General features: G+C 39.9%; 1 protein-coding gene and 1 non-coding gene across 6 annotated transcripts in view; both read left to right on the top strand.

Moving 5' to 3' along the window:
* The window catches only part of FAM168A (family with sequence similarity 168 member A), a 214,151-nt gene that overhangs the window by 146,084 nt on the left and 48,642 nt on the right, over window positions 1–19,425 (top strand). The gene's annotated exons all lie outside the window — the stretch shown is intronic.
* LOC133064759 (U6 spliceosomal RNA) lies at window positions 18,136–18,239 on the top strand. The gene has a single exon (XR_009694710.1). It is a non-coding gene; the product is annotated as a U6 spliceosomal RNA (small nuclear RNA).

The following is a 19,425-nucleotide window of genomic DNA, read 5'->3' as shown; positions in this document are numbered from 1 at the left end:
TTCTGGAGTTTTGGCCTATAGGGAATGAATTTCCAGTTGTTTTATCCTGGTGGTGGGGGTGGGGTAGGGTATTTCTCTCCTGCCTCAGTAGGACACAGCAAGAAGGCTGCCATTATTAGCAAGCCAGGAAGAGAGAGCCCTCACTAAAACTCAGCCAGGCTGGCACCCTGATCCACATACTTTCAGCCTCCAGAACTGTGAGAAAGAAATTGTTGTTTAAACCACCCAGTCTGTGTTATTTTGTTGTGGCAGCTCCAACTTACAGTAAAGATAATAAGTACAGTGAACACTTGAATATGCTTTACATGAATTGACCATGAAAATGGGCTCTTTACAGACTGGGACATTTCTTTTTCTGAAAGGTCTCAGAAATGTTTCTCTGCTAGAAGTTTGAAGTGTAGTTAGGGTCTAAACATTGTCTACTTTTCTTTTTTTTTTTTTTTTCCTTTTTCTCTTCTTTTCTTAAAATGTTCTAATGGTGAGAGTGTCCAAGTATCACTAGAGGCCTGGTATATGTGCTGAGGAGAGGACAGGTTTTGGATTCTGTCAGATCTGGAGTAGAATCTAGGCTCTGCCACTAATTAACTGTGCAAACTTGAGCAAGTTATTTAACCTTTCTGAATCTCAGTTTCCTCAACTGTAAAATGCAATAATGATCTATATAGATGGTTGGTTCACCAGTCCATGAGAATGTTTATAAAGCCTCTGGCACCGTGCTCATCACTGATGCTCAGTTAATGGTTATCACAGTGCACAGCAATGAGTATACCATATAGGGAAAAGAATATGGGATATGGAGTTAGTGACTTAGATTATAGACCTGATTCTGCCACTTAGAAACTATATGACATCAGATAAATTATTAACCTTTCTGGGCTTCAGTATATCCTTTGCAAAAAAGAAAAAGAACTGTGAATGCCACCTTTACAAGACAGCTGGGAGTAATAAATGTAATGGGTTCAACCATTGACATGTAGTAGAATTTCAAAAATCCAGTTAGAAAAGAATTCTGAAGTATGAGAACAGATGTACCCCCTTACACTAACTCATCATTTTATAGGTGAGACAATGAAGAACTGTTAAGGAAAGTATTGAAGCTAGGCTGGTACCTAAGTCTACCTATCCTGGGTCTGTATATTCATTGTCTCACTACCACAAAGAACAACCAAGGTTTTATCCTTGAAAACCTTCCTTCACGACTCCTTTCCTGGCCATTTCCCCATCTTTTGCTGGGCCACACCAGCTCACAAGCCATCCCCACTCCTGTGCTGAACCCTAAATGAATTTCTTGGCTTCAATATACAGCAAACGTGTTCAATATGTCATTTACCCCTCCCCACAAAAGACATGGCCTTCAAGGTTGCAAAGCTAGGAAATTGGTATGTTGAGACTTTACTAGCATTTTCCGCCAGTTTTTTTTCCCCCTCTAGAATGCTCTCTTTACTTAAAAAAAAAAAAAGTAGTTTAAGAAGCGCATTTTTTTTTAAATGTCTTTAAAAAACAGAAAGAGAAATTAAGGAAACAATACCATTCACCATTGCAACAAAAAGAATAAAATACTTAGGAGTATATCTACCTAAAGAAACAAAAGACCTATACATAGAAAACTATAAAACACTGATGAAAGAAATCAAAGAGGACACAAACAGATGGAGAAACATACCGTGTTCATGGATTGGAAGAATCAATATTGTCAAAATGGCTATTCTACCCAAAGTAATCTATAGATTCAATGCAATCCCTATCAAGCTACCAACGGTATTTTTCACAGAACTAGACCAAAGAATTTCACAATTTGTATGGAAATACAAAAAACCTCGAATAGCCAAAGTAATCTTGAGAAAGAAGAATGGAACTGGAGCAATCAACCTGCCTGACTTCAGACTCTACTACAAAGCCACAGTCATCAAGACAGTATGGTACTGGCACAAAGACAGAAATATAGATCAGTGGAACAGAATAGAAAGCCCAGAGATAAATCCACGAACCTATGAACACCTTATCTTTGACAAAGGAGGCAAGGATATACAATGGAAAAAAGACAACCTCTTTAACAAGTGGTGCTGGGAAAACTGGTCAACCACTTGTAAAAGAATGAAACTAGAACACTTTCTAACACCATACACAAAAATAAACTCAAAATGGATTAAAGATCTAAATGTAAGACCAGAAACTATAAAACTCCTAGAGGAGAACATAGGCAAAACACTCTCCGACATAAATCACAGCAAGATCCTCTATGACCCACCTCCCAGAATATTGGAAGTAAAAGCAAAAATAAACAAATGGGACCTAATGAAACTTAAAAGCTTTTGCACGACAAAGGAAACTATAAGTAAGGTGAAAAGACAGCCCTCAGATTGGGAGAAAATAATAGCAAATGAAGAAACAGACAAAGGATTAATCTCAAAAATATACAAGCAACTCCTGCAGCTCAATTCCAGAAAAGTAAATGACCCAATCAAAAAATGGGCCAAAGAACTAAACAGACATTTCTCCAAAGAAGACATACAGATGGCTAACAAACACATGAAAAGATGCTCAACATCACTCATTATTAGAGAAATGCAAATCAAAACCACAATGAGGTACCATTACACGCCAGTCAGGATGGCTGCTATCCAAAAGTCTACAAGCAATAAATGCTGGAGAGGGTGTGGAGAAAAGGGAACCCTCTTACACTGTTGGTGGGAATGCAAACTAGTACAGCCGCTATGGAGAACAGTGTGGAGATTTCTGAAAAAACTGGAAATAGAACTGCCATATGACCCAGCAATCCCACTTCTGGGCATACACACTGAGGAAACCAGATCTGAAAGAGACACGTGCACCCCAATGTTCATTGCAGCACTGTTTATAATAGCCAGGACATGGAAGCAACCTAGATGCCCATCAGCAGATGAATGGATAAGGAAGCTGTGGTACATATACACCATGGAATATTACTCAGGCATTAAAAAGAATTCATTTGAACCAGTCCTAATGAGATGGATGAAACTGGAGCCCCTTATACAGAGTGAAGTAAGCCAGAAAGATAAAGAACATTACAGCATACTAACACATATATATGGAATTTAGAAAGATGGTAATGATAACCCTATATGCAAAACAGAAAAAGAGACACAGAAATACAGAACAGACTTTTGAACTCTGTGGGAGAAGGTGAGGGTGGGATGTTTCAAAAGAACAGCATGTATACTATCTATGGTGAAACAGATCACCAGCCCAGGTGGGATGCATGAGACAAGTGCTCGGGCCTGGTGCACTGGGAAGACCCAGAGGAATCGGGTGGAGAGGGAGGTGGGAGGGGGGATCGGGATGGGGAATACGTGTAAATCTATGGCTGATTCATATCAATGTATGACAAAACCCACTGAAATGTTGTGAAGTAATTAGCCTCCAACTAATAATAAAAAAAAATAAAAAAACACACACACACAAAAACGCATTTTTTTTAAAACGTCTTTTAATTGATTTATTTTGGCTATGCTACATGTAGGATCTTAATTTCCCAACCAGGGATCAAACCCACGCCCACTGCAATGGAAGCATGGAATCTTAACCTCTGGGCTACCAGAGAAGTCCTCAGATTTGTATTTGACATGGCAGTTTGTCATCTAGAGGACCTTAATAAGTAAGCTGATAGCCTGAAAATACAATGAAATAATCTGAGAGTTAAAAAAAAATCTTTCTTTGCAGTGACCCAGCCCTGCACGTTTTACTCCTCTGTAAGGACCACCTGGTGGAGGTTTTAAGACTGACATTTGTATTTTGGTCTTTGGAAATAACTTTTATGGGTTTTCCCCCCTCATATTTGTTTCTTATAACAAGTCTGGGAAGATAGCCCTTATTTTCCAGATGAAGTGACTGAAGATCAGTTTTCTCAAGGTCATAATACATGGCAGAGCCCCCAAGCCCCAGTTTTCTGCATTACAAAGCAAGAGCTTTTAACTGCTATAGTACACTTGACTGTGTCTTGGAAACCACAGTGATTAAGATCTGAGATGAGCCAGGAAAATGGATTGATTCCTGAAACTACTCTGTGAAACCCCCTTCTGATAATACAACTGGTCTCTGCTCAGAAAAACTTGTCAGGTCACTTAGTTACTTTTCCACCTTTAATTGAAGAATATCCTCTAAGGAGAATTCTTATCAACTTGTCTTGCTATAGTAGTTACTAACAATCTCCCTGTTGTTAAGCCTTCATCCTATTTGACCTCTGTATCATTGGACACTCCTGACTTCTCCCTTCTTGAAATTTTTGTTTCCTTGCTCTTCTTTGATTATAATTTTTCTGCTTATAGGTTCTCTTTATGAGTTATGTAGAGACTGCAGAGATCCTTAGAAAAAGCAAAAGGGAACTTTTTCTCTTGCAATTTGGTTTATAGCAAATTTTCTTTTTTAGAACAATGATAGTTGAAGTCTAACAATTCCTTTGAGTTTCTCAGCAAGGAAGAGGTATATTCAAACTCTTGCATTACCTGTGTAGTCAGCATGGACTGGTTTAATTTGGATCTCAGCCTCTTTGCTAACAAAGCCAGATTTGACTTCTAAAAATAAAATTAGCTTCCAGTTATAAGATAAATAAGTACTAGGGACATAATGTACAGCATGATAAGTATAATTAACACTGCTGTATGTCATATATGCAGTTTACTAAGAGAACAAATCCTATCACAAATAAAAAATATTTTTTCGGGACTTTGCTGGTGGTCCAGTGGCTAAGACTCCTCACTCCCAATGCAGGGAACCCAGGTTCAATCCCTGGTCAGGGGAGATCCCACATGCCAAAACTAAGATCGGCACAGTCAAATAAATATATATGTATTTTAAAAAGGATAGAAAAAAATTTTTTCCCGTTTCTTTAATTGTGTATATATATATATGAGATGATGGATGTCCACAAAACTTATCATAATAATCATGATGTATATAAGTCAAATATTATTCTGTACACCTTAAACTTATACAGTGCTGTATGTCAATTATATCTCAACTGGAAGAAAAAATTTAACTCTCCAATGCCAGATTTTCTCTGAAGCTTAAGAAAACAAGGGTCCACAGAACCCCATGTAATAATAGATAAGAAGTAAAATACTTTACAACTTTACCATTTGTAATTTCATTGAATCTTTATAACAGTTGTATGAGGTAGAAGTTTTTATTAAATATTCATTTTACAGATGAAAGTCTAAGAAAGGTCAATAAATGTGTACAGGTTTTTATCGCTTATAAGTGGCAATGCTAAGACTAGAGCTTAAATTTACTGGACTCTAAATATAATTCCAATTGTTCTTCCCACTCCACCAGGCTGTCAGGCAAGTGCTCTCTGGGTTTTAAAGGGAACACAAGCAGTATGTCTGCCTCTGATACATTATGTGTCATGTCAGTACAAAAAGCAAATGGATTAAATCTTGTCTGGGCAAGAATCATGTGCATTAAACTAATTTTCTCTTTGCTTGTAGCTTATCTACTTTCTTGGATCACAAGATAATTTCCCATTTTGGTAGGAAAGAAAGCAGTGTTTTTGCCCAAAGGAAGAAGTGTTGGTGTTGGGTTATTCCCTGTTCCTCTTGACTGCCTGTTCTCCTGTTCTTTTTTTTTCGTGTCTCCTAGACTGAGAACTCCTTGAGGATGAAGGTTAGGAAACTTCTGTGCCTAAAAGACAGCGGGCAGTTAGTTACTCATTAAATATTGTTTGAATTGTTATTATGTTTATGTTCATTATAAATTACTGTTGCTGTAGGTAATTATTTTATAGTGATAACTACCATTGTGTATGTGTGTGCACGCTTAGTTATGTCCAACTCCTTATGACTCCATGGACTATAGCCTACCAAGCTCCTCTTTTCATGGAATTTTCCAGCACGAATACTGCAGTGGGTTGCCATTTCCTCCTCTAAATAACTACCATTAATGACTAACAAATGGAGTACCGGCACTTTATAAACATTGTCTTCAATTCTCATGATAACTGTACAAGGAAGAGCTATTACATATGAGGGAATAAGGTTCAACTATGTTAACTTTTCCAAGGTTTTATAGCTTGTAATTGTTAAGTGAAAAATAGGCCTATGTAAAAGAAAATATTTTTTTTACTTTATTGTGGCAAAATATACATAAAATTTACCATTTTAACCATTTTAAGTGTATAGTTTAGTGGCATTAAGTTCTTTCGTAATGTTGTATAAACATATTATTTCCAGAACTTTTTCATCACCCCAAACAGAAATTCTGTATCCATGAAATAATAATTCTCCCTTTCCCTTCCCTCTAACCTCTGGTAACCTCTAATCTAGTTTCTGCCTCCTTGAATTTCCCTCTTTTAGATATCACAAGAGTGATACATACAATATTTGTCCTTTTATTTGGCTTATGTCACTTAGCGTAATATTTGCAGGGTTCATCCATGTTGTAGCATATATCAGAACTCATTCCTTTTGATAGCTGGGTAACAGTTCATTTATGCCACATTTTGTTTATCCCATTCAACATTTGTCTCCTTAAATCCTGTGGAATAAACTTTAGCCCTTGGATGCTGAACCATGGCTGTCAGCCTCTGTGCTGGTCCCTCAGCCAGCAAAAGCAGCTATGAGCAATCAAACACATAAACAAACCCTGTGGAGGAACAAGGTTCTTATGGCCAACCCTATCTCCAACAGGCCATGCCAGCAACTCAGGGCTTCACTATCACTGCTCTCTGAGCGTGGGAAAGGGTATGGGCTGGGCAAAAAACTGAAATGAACTGTCTATTGACTAGACTCTGGTGTTCCAAAGTAGTTACTACAGAGAGTTTCTGCTAGTTCAGGTTTGGTGGAGAGATGAGTCTCTGGAGCTTCCTGTTCTAACATCTTAGGACGTCACTCTCAATATAGGTATCCTTTAAAAACAAAACCTGTTGTCATATAAAAAAGATTTGTTACCATTGCATAAAAGAAAGTATCAGAAAAGGATTTTTTTTTCTTTTCCAGGTAAGGTCCTAATACTTCCAGTATTCTTTGCAAATAAAAAATAGCATTGTCCTGCTTGATGGTGGATGGCATGTGCTTTCCATATATTTATTCACAGTGACAGATTCTCAGAAATAGCTGAGGTAACAACAATGTATTCAGTCATTGGCATATTTCTGTTAAATGATGGAAATATTGTCCTATAGCTCACTTGGTTTCCTGTCTTCTTCCCTGGTGGAAAAAAAATCTTTATTCATTAGCATGCTGAGAGCTTTGAATCAAGATTTAGGTGCTTTCTTATGCCTGGAGAGATTTCATTTAGGGTTTTGCTTTAAGGTATTTTAGACTTGCTTTGCTTCCCTGATGGCTCAGATGGTAAAGAAGCTGCCTACAGTGCAGGAGACCCAGATTCAGTCCCTGGGTCAGGAAGATCCCCTGGAGAAGGGAATAACAACCACTCCAGTATTCTTGCCTGCAGAATTCCATGGACAGAGGAGCCTGGTGGGCTACAGTCCATGGGGTCACAAAGAGTCAGACACGACTGAGTGACGTGACTAACACTTGCTACTTTCCAGGGTACTAGCCCTTACCTCTTTACTCTGCTGATACTTTTTGGATTGGCAGCAGGATTGCTGGGCAGATCTCTGGGGAACACCAGGTTCCATCCTTGAATCTAATAATAGTTCTATTAGTAACTATTCGTTGAGTAACAAGATATACAAGATATGAACTGGGTGCTTTATATAGTTCATCTCATTTAAGTCTCCTAATATCTCACAAGATGGACATTACTGTTCAGTTTTATAGATGAAAAAACTGATGCAGGGAGGTTAAATGACTTTTCCAGAGTCACAGAGGATTTCATTACAGTTTTCCTGGGCTCCAAAGACTTCTCTGACCTCTGTCACATCCTGAATGAGAGGAGGCTGAAATTAAAAGTTCTTTATTTTGGCTCAGCTTGCTCTTTCCAAAATTAAACAAAACAAGGAGGGTAAGGATATTTTGTACAACATGGAGAATATAGCCAATATTTTATAATAACTACAAATGAACTATAACTTGAAAAATTATGACTCACTATATTATACACTTGTAACTTATATACTGTATTTCAATAAAAGAATAATAAAATAAGTTTTTTAAAATGAGGTGGTTTTTCCTCAAGATGCCTTAGAAGCTAGTAAAGGGCAGGGTTAAGCAAAATAGGTGTTCTCTTCCCCTCTAGTAAATGTCTGCTCAGGCCTATTTTATATATAAACTTCCAGGTGAGATTTTGTTTGAAGGGAGGGTTCTCCTGCCACACACAGAGGGAGGTAAATGAACTGGTCAGGATGAACTCTGACCTTTCAGTTTCTTACATACTCTATCCTACAAATTGTAAGATTATCAATTTTGTGAAGACACATACATGCAATGACTGTGACTTTTGTGTATGTTACCTCTCCATGGACTTCCTACCTTAACCAGCACAGATTGTAAGGAGAAAAAAGACACAAGTAAGGAGGTAGTTGCAGTAGTGAAACATGCTGTCTCAGAGGGATGTGCCACTCTATTCCAAGAACTTAACATAATAAATGGATGTACTTACAAACTGCTGTGGAATAAAGTGGACATAGGGGAAGGGAACAAAGGGAACAAACTCTTCAGAGCTTGTTACCAGGAAAGCCTTCTCAGAGGTAAGCATGGAACTAGGTCTTGAAGCACAAGGTGGAGTTCTCAGTTTCAGGTCTGGTTCTGCTGCTAATAACTGCAAGACACTGGGAGAGTCTTGCTTTCACTTCCTATCTAGGCTATGAGGGACTTACATGAGTTGTTCAGCAATTTCCCTTCCAGCTCTAACATTCTGGGCATTAGTCTATAAATTTTCTTTAGCTCTCTTTCATTATAAAGCAACTGGCTAGCTCATACCCTTAATCTATTTCTTTTGCCTCTTGAAGTTTTCTATGCCCCTTCTTGGAATCCCTGGCCTTAATGAAAGGTTGAGAGACAAGGAAGGTGAGGTGAGCTCAGTATCCTTACTCAGAAACCCTCTCCTGCAGCGACTCTGTCAGTCCAGGTCTTCTTGCCCTAGGGCTCCTGATGTTCTTGGGCAAGACCAATAGGAAACTATGGAAAGCCTTTACACAAGGATCCTCCTGAAAGAGATTAAGGATAAGCCATGTGAGTTCATTCCCTTTTCTCACTAAATAAGTTCATGCAATTTAATTTTCTATTAGTTGTTTATGATGATTCCTGTGTGTATGTGTGCTTAGTCTCTCAGTCATGTTCGACTCTTTGCGACCCCATGGACTATAGCCTAGCAGGCTCCTCTGTCCATGGGATCCTCCAGCCAAGAATACTGGAGCGGGTAGGCATTCCCTTCTCCAGAGGATCTTCCCGACCCAGGGATCAAACATGGGTCTTCTGCGTTGCAGGAAAATTCTTTATGGTCTGAATCACTAGGGAAACCCCCATTATGATTTGTAGTTAATGGAAATATAATTTAATACTTATATTAAATTGTACTTAGCCCTGAATGATATTTAGTATAGTATTTATATTAAGTTTCTTCTAGAAATTTAATTAGAAGAAATGGAGTAGCCATCATAGTCAGAAAAAGAGTCCAAAATGCAGTACTTGGATGCAATCTCAAAAACGACAAAATGATCTCTGTTTGTTTCTAAGCAAACCATTCAATATCACGGTAATCCAAGCCTATGCCCCAACCAGTAATGCTGAAGAAGCTGAAGTTGAGTGGTTCTATGAAGACCTACAAGACCTTCTAGAACTAACACCCCCCAAAAATGTCCTTTTCATTATAGGGGACTGGAATGCAAAGGTAGGAAGTCAAGAGATACCTGGAGTAACAGGCAAATTTGGCCTTGGAGTACAAAATGAAGTACAAAATGGAGTACAAAGGCTAACAGACTTTTGCCAAGAGAATGCACTGGTCAGAGCAAACACCCTCCTCCAACAACCGAAGAGAAGACTCTACACGTGGACATCACCAGATGGTCAATATCAAAATCAGATTGACTGTATTCTTTGCAGCCAGAGATGGAGAAGCTATATTCAGTCAGCAAAAACAAGACTGGGGGCTGAGTGTGCCTGAGATCATGAACTCCTTATTGCCAAATTCAGACTTAAGTTGAAAAAAGTAGGGAAAACCACTGGACCATTCAGGTATGACCTAAATCAAATCCCTTACGTTTACACAGTGGAAGTAAGAAATAGATTCAAGGGATTTGATCTGATAGACAGAGTGCCTGAAGAACTATGGACAGAGGTTCGTGACACTGTACAGGAGGCAGAAATCAAGACCATCCCCAAGAAAAAGAAATACTAAAAGGCAAAATGGTTGCCTGAGGAGGCCTTACAAATAGCTGAGAAAAGAAAAGACATGAAAGGCAAAGGAGAAAAGGAGAGATACACCCACTTAAATGCAGAGTTCCAAAGAATAGCAAGGAGTGATAAGAAAGCCTTCCTCAGTGACCAATGCAAAGAAATAGAGGAAAACAATAAAATGGGAAAGACTAGAGATCTCTCCAAGAAAATTAGAGATATCAAGGGAACATTTCATGCAAAGGTGGGCACAATAAAGGACAGAAATGGTATGGACCTAACAGAAGCAGAAGATATTAAGAAGAGGTGGCAAGAAAACACAGAAGAACTATACAAAAAAGAGCTTCATGACCCAGATAACCACGATGGTATGATCACTCACCTAGAGCCAGACATCCTGGAATACAAAGTCAAGTGGGCCTTAGGAAGCATCACTACAAACAAAGCTAGTGGAGGTGATGGAATTCCAGTTGAGCTATTTCAAATCCTGAAAGATGATGCTGTGAAAGTGCTGCACTCAATATGCCAGCAAATTTGGAAAACTCAGCAGTGGCCACAGGCCTGGAAAAGATCAGTTTTCATTCCAATCCCAAAGAAAGGCAATGCCAAAGAATGCTCAAACTACCGCACAATTGAACTTATCTCACACACTAGCAAAGTAATGCTCAAAATTCTCCAAGCAAGGCTTCAACAGTACATGAACCTTCAACTTTGAGATGTTCAAGCTGGATTTAGAAAAGGCAGAGGAACCAGAGATCAAATTGCCAGCATCCATTAGATCATAGAAAAAGCAAGAGAGTTCCAGAAAAATATCTGCTTTATTGACTATGCCAAAGCCTTTGACTGTGTGGATCACAACAAACGGTGGAAAATTCTGAAAGAGATGGGAACACCAGACCACCTGACCTGCCTCCTGAGAAATTTGTATGCAGGTCAAGAAGCAACAGTTAGAATTGAACATGGGACAACAGACTGGTTCCAAATAGGAAAAGGAGTATGTCAAGGCTGTATATTGTCACCCTGCTTATTTAACTTATATGCAGAGTACATCATGAGAAATGCTGGGCTAGATGAAACACAAGCTGGAATCAAGATTGTCGGGGGAAATATAAATAACCTCAAATATGCAGATGACACCACCCGTATGGCAGAAAGTGAAAAAGGACTGAGGAGCCTCTTGATGAAAGTGAAAGAGGAAAGTGAAAGAGTTGGCTTAAAGCTCAACCTTCACAAAACTAAGATCATGGCATTTGGTCCCATCACTTCATGGAGAATAGATGGGGAAACAATGGAAACAGTGAGAGACTTTATTTTGGGGGGCTCCAAAATCACTGCAGATGGTGACTGCAGTCATGAAATTAAAAGATGCTTGCTCCTTGGCAGGAAAGTTATGACCAAACTAGACAGCATGTTAAAAAGCAGAGTCCTTACTTTGCTAACAGAGGTCTGTCTAGTCAAAGCTATTGTTTTTCCAGTAGTCATGTATGAATGTGAGAGTTGGACTATAAAGAAAGCTGAGTGCCAAAGAATTGATGCCTTTGAACTGTGGTGTTGGAGAAGACTCTTGAGAGTCCCTTGGACTGCAAGGAGATCTAACCAGTCCATCCTAAAGGAAATCAGTCTTGAGTATTCATTGGAAGGACTGATGCTGAAGCTGAAACTCCAATACTTTGGCCATCTCATGCGGAGAACTGACTCATTGCAAAAGACCCTGATGCTGGGAAAGATTGAAGGCAGGAGTAGAAGGGGATGACAGAGGAAGAGATGGTTGGATGGCATCACCAACTTGATGGCCATGAATTTGTGTAAGCTCCGGGAGTTGGAGATGGACAGGAAAGCCTGGCGTGTTGCAGTCCATGGGGTCACAAAGAGTCAGACACGACTGAGCGACATAACTGAACTTAATTTATATTAAATTATAATTTCCCTGAATACAGCTGAAAATGGATGGGCTTCGATAAAGGACTGGAAGAGCTTTTGCCTATGCTGTATAGGTTCTCATTGGAATGATTTCTATTGCTTAATGTAGTGGGGAGAGCTCCTGCTTGAAGTCAGAAGACTTGAACTTGAATCCTGGCTCTGCCTATATCTAAAAACTTCAACTGATTTTACTTTGAAAGCCTCAGTTTCCTCCTCTGTAAAGTAGGAAAAACAATACCTACCTATCTATGACTTGTCTGTGAGATTTTAAGGAAATAAGTGATCTCTAAGAACTTTTAAAATGAGAACACAGCTAGTCAGGAGTGGTGCTGGATCAGTGATTAGGCTGACTTCTTGTCCTGGAGTTAACTGCTTGGGCAGGCTGAGGGCTCAGGGGAGGTCAGGAGGTTGATGAGGTTAGCAACTTTACTAGTGCTGATCCATTCTTTTTTGTGTGTTTTGAAGGTTGCTTCCTGGCATTTGGAGGCAGAATTGGCATGTTTCCTGGACTTGTACTTCTCAAATAATCATAAGGTTTGGGGATAGGAATGGAAGAAATCTAGAGCTTGGGGAAAAAGGATACCTGGGTAGAGATGACACTCTCTTATGCCACATACACTGCAGAGTTGTTTCTCCTGTGGGTGGGTTAGTAATAATAGCTATCTCTTATTAACTTGTGGAATAAAAATAGAGCTTCCCTCGTGGCTCAGACAGTAAAGAGTCTGCCTGCAATGTGGGGAGACCCAGGTTCGATCCCTGGGTCAGGAAGATCCCCTGATGGGAATGCCTACCCACTCCAGTATTCTTGCCTGGAGAATTCCATGGACAGAGGAGCCTGGCAGGCTATAGTCCACGGGGTCGGAGAGAGTCAGACGCGACTGAGCAACTTTCACTTATTAACAGATGGTTGGATGGCGTCACTGACTTGATGGACATGAGTTTGAGCAAGCTCCAGGAGTTGGTCATGTACAAGGAAGACTGGCGTGCTGCAGTCTGTGGAGTTGCAAAAAGGCGGACACAACTGAATGGCTGAACCGAACTTATTGACACTAATAGTTGCTCTTTGTTGAGCATCCTTTGTCAGCCACATGCAGTGTTTGGAAACTTTCCTAGTGTTCCTGACATTGGAAGAGAGCAAACTCCGCCTGAAAGTAGCCCAGAGAGTTAAACTTTATTTGAAGTCTGTTTGAAGTTTATCTTCAAAATTCATAAGAATTTTACCTTAAATCACCTTTATATAGTCATAGTTATTTTCTTTAAAATGAATACTTTAAGTTGTTTGGTAGTTTTTTGTGTTTGGTGAAAAAAATTAGCATTTCAAGAAAGTGCATCCTGTTTATTCAATGCTTTCATGTACCCTCTAGCTCATTGTTGAGTATCCACAAAGGCTCCTTTATCCAGTTTGAGAGCTATGTTGTCATTATTTTATTTAATCCTTATTAAAATATCTAAGTTTTGATAGTTGTAGATATAAGTCAAGAAAGATGGAAAGACTTGTCCCTATCACAGAGCCAGAGCATGATAGAGCCAGAATCACATCTAAGTTTGGATGCTCCATGTTAAGCACTGAGCTACATGTTGTCTATGTTATTTACTGCCTTATGCTTGTTTATATTTTTGTAACCCTCACTGTTCTCGGGGCCTCTCTTGTGGCTCAGCTGGTAAAGAATCTGCCTGCAATGTGGGAGACCTGGGTTTGATCCCTGTGTTGGAAGATCCTCTGGAGAAAGGAAAGGCTACCCACTCCAGTATTCTGGGCTAGAGAATTCCGTGAACTGTATAGTCCATGGGGTCTCAGAGAGTCTGACGCTACTGAGCGGCTTTCACTTTCACTGTTCTCGCAGGCACTCACTGTGTCCTCAGTGTTTAACCCGGTGCCTAACACAGAGTAAACTCTGAGTATTGACTGACTGAATGAATAAATGACTAAAGCATCACGTCCCTAATAATGAAACCTTTTCAGAGATCTGTCAAGTGTCTGGCAGACTGAGCTCAGAGTTTAAACATTTTCGTTCTGAGACTCTCCTTCTAAAGCAGTGATTCAGTTAATGCTAAGCCAGTTCTTCTACACAGAAAAGAATATTTGTAGAGAATTCTAGATAAACAAGACTGTCCAGGAACTTCTGTTCTCCCCTCCCTTCCCAGACATTTCTCCTGAGCTTGAGAACGCAGTACCCCAATTCACCTGTGACTCACTGACAGCTCCTAAGCCATCAGGAAAGTTATCTCAGAATTAGGTGGGTTTTTTTGTTTGTTTCCTTACCCTCTCATACATACACTCATACACACTCTCTCTTCTCCTTCCATGTACCCATCCATCCCTGATCAGTACCATCAAGTACAGGTGTATTGTGGACAAAGCTTGAGAGTCATTGTCATAATGTTGTTGTTTTCTTAATGGCAGCTGGTTGTGAGTAGTCTGTGCATACTTTGGGAGATTGGTGAACCTCTAGTGCTAACTTGTCTTTTCTTCCAGAATGTATTGCCTGGAGCTCCTAGGAGAATTTCTCTTCTAAAAACCCACTGGCATTGCCCATTGATCTGAAGCATTTGGAATCTAGTCCTTCCTTAAAGAGAAATCTGTAGAAACCTGTTAGTAGTTGCTTTTAGGGGGATTTTGGAGGGTGGGGTGGGAAGGATTGTTTTTTGTTTGTTTATTTAAAAGATTTAAACAAGATGATATCCTGATAGAGTGGCTCTCTTCTTAGGATTGGAGAGACTTTTCACAAAAGGTAGCCAATTGTGCATTTTCAAAGGTTTATACCTTGTAGCAGTGCCATCAAAGTGTCCTCACCAGGCCCAAGAATTTGTTAGAAATGCAAATTCTTGGGCCCTACCCCAGATCTACTGAATTACAAACTCCAGAGCTTCCCCAGGACTCTGTGTTTTCACATGCTCCCTAGGTGATTCTGATGCTCAAATCTGCCATTTAGTTAAATGTTTAATAAATAGTTTTTTTCTTTTTTCCCAATTCAGTGAGCTTGTCTAGGAATCTTGCCATCGTAAATGTCATAATTCCTCCAGGAAGTACCTTTTGGGTTCTGAACATCTGTAGAAACAAAGGCCATGTGTTAGCTTGGAGACATGTCAGCTATGGCACCTGTGTCAGCTGTGACGGGAGTGGTTGGCCCCCTCCCAGACAGGTTGGAAGGTCTATGAGCAAGCTGTTCGAAACCCTGAACAGAGGAATAGAAGCTACAGTTTTCAGGAAGATGGCCAACAAGTCTACCTTTCCCCTGTACATCTTAGGAAAACTAAATAATTGGCCCAAAAAAATGGCTTTAAAAGGACATATGTTGGGTGAGGTCAAAGGTGTGATTACTTGAAAATTGCTCAGCTGGTGGAGAAGGTACTTGAATCTAAGTGTCTAAATCAGATTTTTGCTGTTACCGCTCTCAGCAGGAAAAGAGGCAGAAAAATCAATAGCCCTTGGTCTTGTTTAAGCTACAGAACCACACTTCTTGTTATCTCCAAAGGCCTCTGGCTGCCAGAGAGAGAAGCTTGTGCCATCACTGTCACAACAAATGCTGCCAGGATTGTAAGTTTCTCCTTAGTTCTTTGAACTCTCTCATCTTAGACTTGCATGGCAGGAAGCCTGAAATCTTTGTGGCCCATGAGATAAGTGGGGGTGAGCAGCCAAGACCTATCTCCAGACCTTCCTTCCCTTTACCCTCCTTAGGATAGTCCCTGAGCTGGGAGAACTGAATTCAGAAGTGCAGACATGAGGGGTAGGCAGGTCCAATAGAGTTGGTCTGTTCTGAGCAACTCTGTTGTGATTTAGGTTACTGACAGTTCTGCGTTTCCTGAGGAACATGGAGGCTTTGAAGAAGTAGACTGAGTGATTGATCTTATAATCATTTTCATCATTTGAGTACCCATTCTCTGCCAACTGCAATGCCAGGTGTTTCTGATATAGCTTAATGAGTGACTCTAATTTTGAATCTTATTAGCTCTATCTCACAAAGTAGTGCTCAAAATTCTCCAAGCAAGGCTTCAACAGTACATGAACCGTGAAATTCCAGATCTTCAAGCTGGATTTAGAAAAGGCAGAGGAACCAGAGATCAAATTGCCAACATCTGCTGGATCATTGAAAAAGCAAGAGTTCCAGAAAAACATCTACTTCTGCTTTATTGACTACAGCAAGGCCTTTGACTGTGTGGATCATAACAAACTGTGGAAAATTCTTAACGAGATGGGACTGCCAGACCACCTGACCTGCCTCCTGAGAAATCTGTATGTAGGTCAGTTAGAACTGGACATGGAACAACAGACTGGTTCCAAATCGGGAAAGGAGGACATCAAGGTTGTATGTTGTCACCCTGCTTATTTAACTTATATGCAGAGTACATTATGCAAAATTCTGGGCTGGCTAAAGCAGAAGCTGAAATCAAGATTGCTGGGAGAAATATCAGTAACCTCAGATACACAGATGATAACAACCCTTATGGCAGAAAGTGAAGAGGAACTAAAGAGCCTCTTGATGAAAGTGAAAGACGAGAGTGAAAAAGTTGGCTTAAAACTCAACATTCAGAAAACTAAGATCATGGCATCTGGTCCCATCACTTCATGGCAAATAGATGGGGAAACAATGGAAATAGTGAGATATTTTATTTTGAGGGGCTCCAAAATCACTGCAGATGGTTACTGCAGCCATGAAATTAAAAGATGTTTCCTCCTTGGAAGAAAAGCTATGACCAACTTAGACATCATAATATAAAGCAGAGACATTACTTTACCAACAAAGGTCCATCTAGTCAAAGCTGTGGTTTTTCCAGTAGTCATGTATGGATGTGAGAGTTGGACTATAGAGAAAGCTGAGCACCAAAGAATTGATGCTTTTGAATTGTGGTGTTGGAGAAGACTCTTGAGAGTCTCTTGGACTGCAAGGAGATGCAACCAGTCCATCCTAAAGGAGATTAGTCCTGAGTGTTCATTGGAAGGACTGATGCTGAAGCTGAAACTCCAATACTTTGGCCACCTCATGTGAAGAACTGACTCACTGGAAAAGACCCTGATGCTGGGAAAGGTTGAAGGTGGAAGGAGAATGGCATGACAGAGGATGAGATAGTTGGATGGTATCACCAATGCAATGGACATGAGTTTGAGTAAACTCCAGGAGTTGGTGATGGACAGGGAGGCCTGGCATGCTGCAGTCCACGGGGTCGCAAAGAGTCGGACACGACTGAGCAACTGAACTGAACCGAGCTCTATCATTTGATCACTCTGTACCACGTATAAATGCCTGACGATGCTACTGGAAGACTTGACTAATGGTAGTTTAAACAAATAAAAGTGTATTTTTCTCACATAAAAAAAAGTCTGGAGGTCAGTGGCAGATGGCATTGATTTATCACTCCTGTGATTCCAAGACTGGTATCGCCTGAATCTTTTGGCTTTTCCTGCTTGTTCTAGGATGACTGCTATAGTTGTAGGCATCACCTCTGTGACCGAGGTAGAAAAAAGGTGATGGAATATTGAAATACTTGTCCTTTTACTAGAAAAACAATGGCTTTCCCACAATTCCTTCGGGAGACTATGTGTATATTTCCTTGATCAGAACTGGGCCACTTGGCTAGTCCTAAGGAATAGGGAGGCTGAGAAAGCAGGTACTTTTCCAGCCTCAGGAGGGCAGAGGGGGCTGGAAATGGGCACTGACTTATCCAGCCCATGGTCTACCAAAATGACCTGGATGAGTAAGTTAGCTTCTCTAGTTGGTTTCCTCATCTATAAGATAAAGGTAATAGTGGAACCTACCTCATGAAGGGGTTATGAAAATTAAAGAGATCAATGTAAAGTATTCGGTAGCATGATACTTGACACACAGTAAGTAATAGTATTATTTTTATTGCTAGTGTTATTATCACCTCAACTCTGCAAAGTTATTATTGTTCCATTTTACATGAGGAAGCCAAAGCTCAGTAAGTGGAAATAATAGTTTGCCTCGTGCTTGCTTAGGCAGCACATATACTAAAATTGGAACAATACGGAGATTAGCATGGCGCCTACGCAAGGATGACATTCAAATTTGTGAAGCCTTCCATATTTTTTTAAAAAGATAGTTTGCCTAAATTCACAGAATTCGAAATGATAAAACATACTAGAACCCATATCTGAATCTAAAGTCCATGCTCCTTTTTCTGCAGTGGTGGTTGAGTCAGCAGAGAAATGGTGGTTAGCTGTTAAGTCCCTTTTGGCCAGACTCATGGCCTCAGCCATATAGGCTGTGTGATTAGGGAAGGAGGGAGGCTAAAAAATAGAGTAGATTTGCACCTCCTAGAATAATGGAAATAAAAACAAAAATAAACAAGTGGGACCTAATTAAACTTAAAAACTTTTGCACAGCAAAGGAAACGGTAAACAAGGTGAAAAGATGACCCTCAGAATGGGAGAAATTAATAGCAAATGAAACAACTGGCAAAGGATTAATTTCCAAAATATACAAGCAGCTCATACAACCCAGTACCAGAAAAACAAACAATCCAGTCAAAAAGTGGGCAAAAGACCTAAACAGACATTTCTCCAAAGAAGACATACAGACGGCTGATAAGCACATGAAGAGATGCTCAGTGTTGCTCATTATTAGAGAAATGCAAATCAAAACTACAATGAAGATATCACCTCACACCAATCAGAATGGCCATCATCAAAAAATTCACAAGCAACAAGTGCTGGAGAGGGTGTGGAGAAAAAGAGAACCCTCTTGCACTGCTGGTGGGAATGTAAATTAATACAGCTACTATGAAAGACAGTATAGAGATTCCTTTAAAAAACTAAGAGTAAAACTGCCATATGACCCAGCAATCCCACTTCTAGGCTTATACCCTGAGGAAACAAAAACTGAAAAAGATACATGTATCCCAGTGTTCGGAGCACTATTTATACTAGCTAGGACATGGAAGCAACCTAGATGTCCATCAACAGATAAATAGATAAAGAAACTGTGGGGGGGTGTGTGTGTGTTAGTTGCTCAGTCATCGGTCTGACTCTCTGTGACCCCATGGACTGTAGCCTGATAGGCTCCTCTGAGAAGCTGTGGTACATATATACAATGGAATACTACTCAGCCATAAAAAGGAACACATTTGAGTCAGTTTTAATGTGGTGAATGAACCTAGAGCCTATTATACAGAGTGAAGTCAGTCAGAAAGAGAAAAACAAATATCATATATTAACACATACATATGGAATCTAGAAAGATGGAACTGATGAACCTGTTGACAGGGCAGCAATTGA

Source organism: Dama dama, chromosome 1 (assembly GCF_033118175.1).
Source record: "Dama dama isolate Ldn47 chromosome 1, ASM3311817v1, whole genome shotgun sequence".
NCBI lineage: Eukaryota > Metazoa > Chordata > Mammalia > Artiodactyla > Cervidae > Dama > Dama dama.
This window is presented reverse-complemented; position numbering and strand designations above follow the sequence as displayed.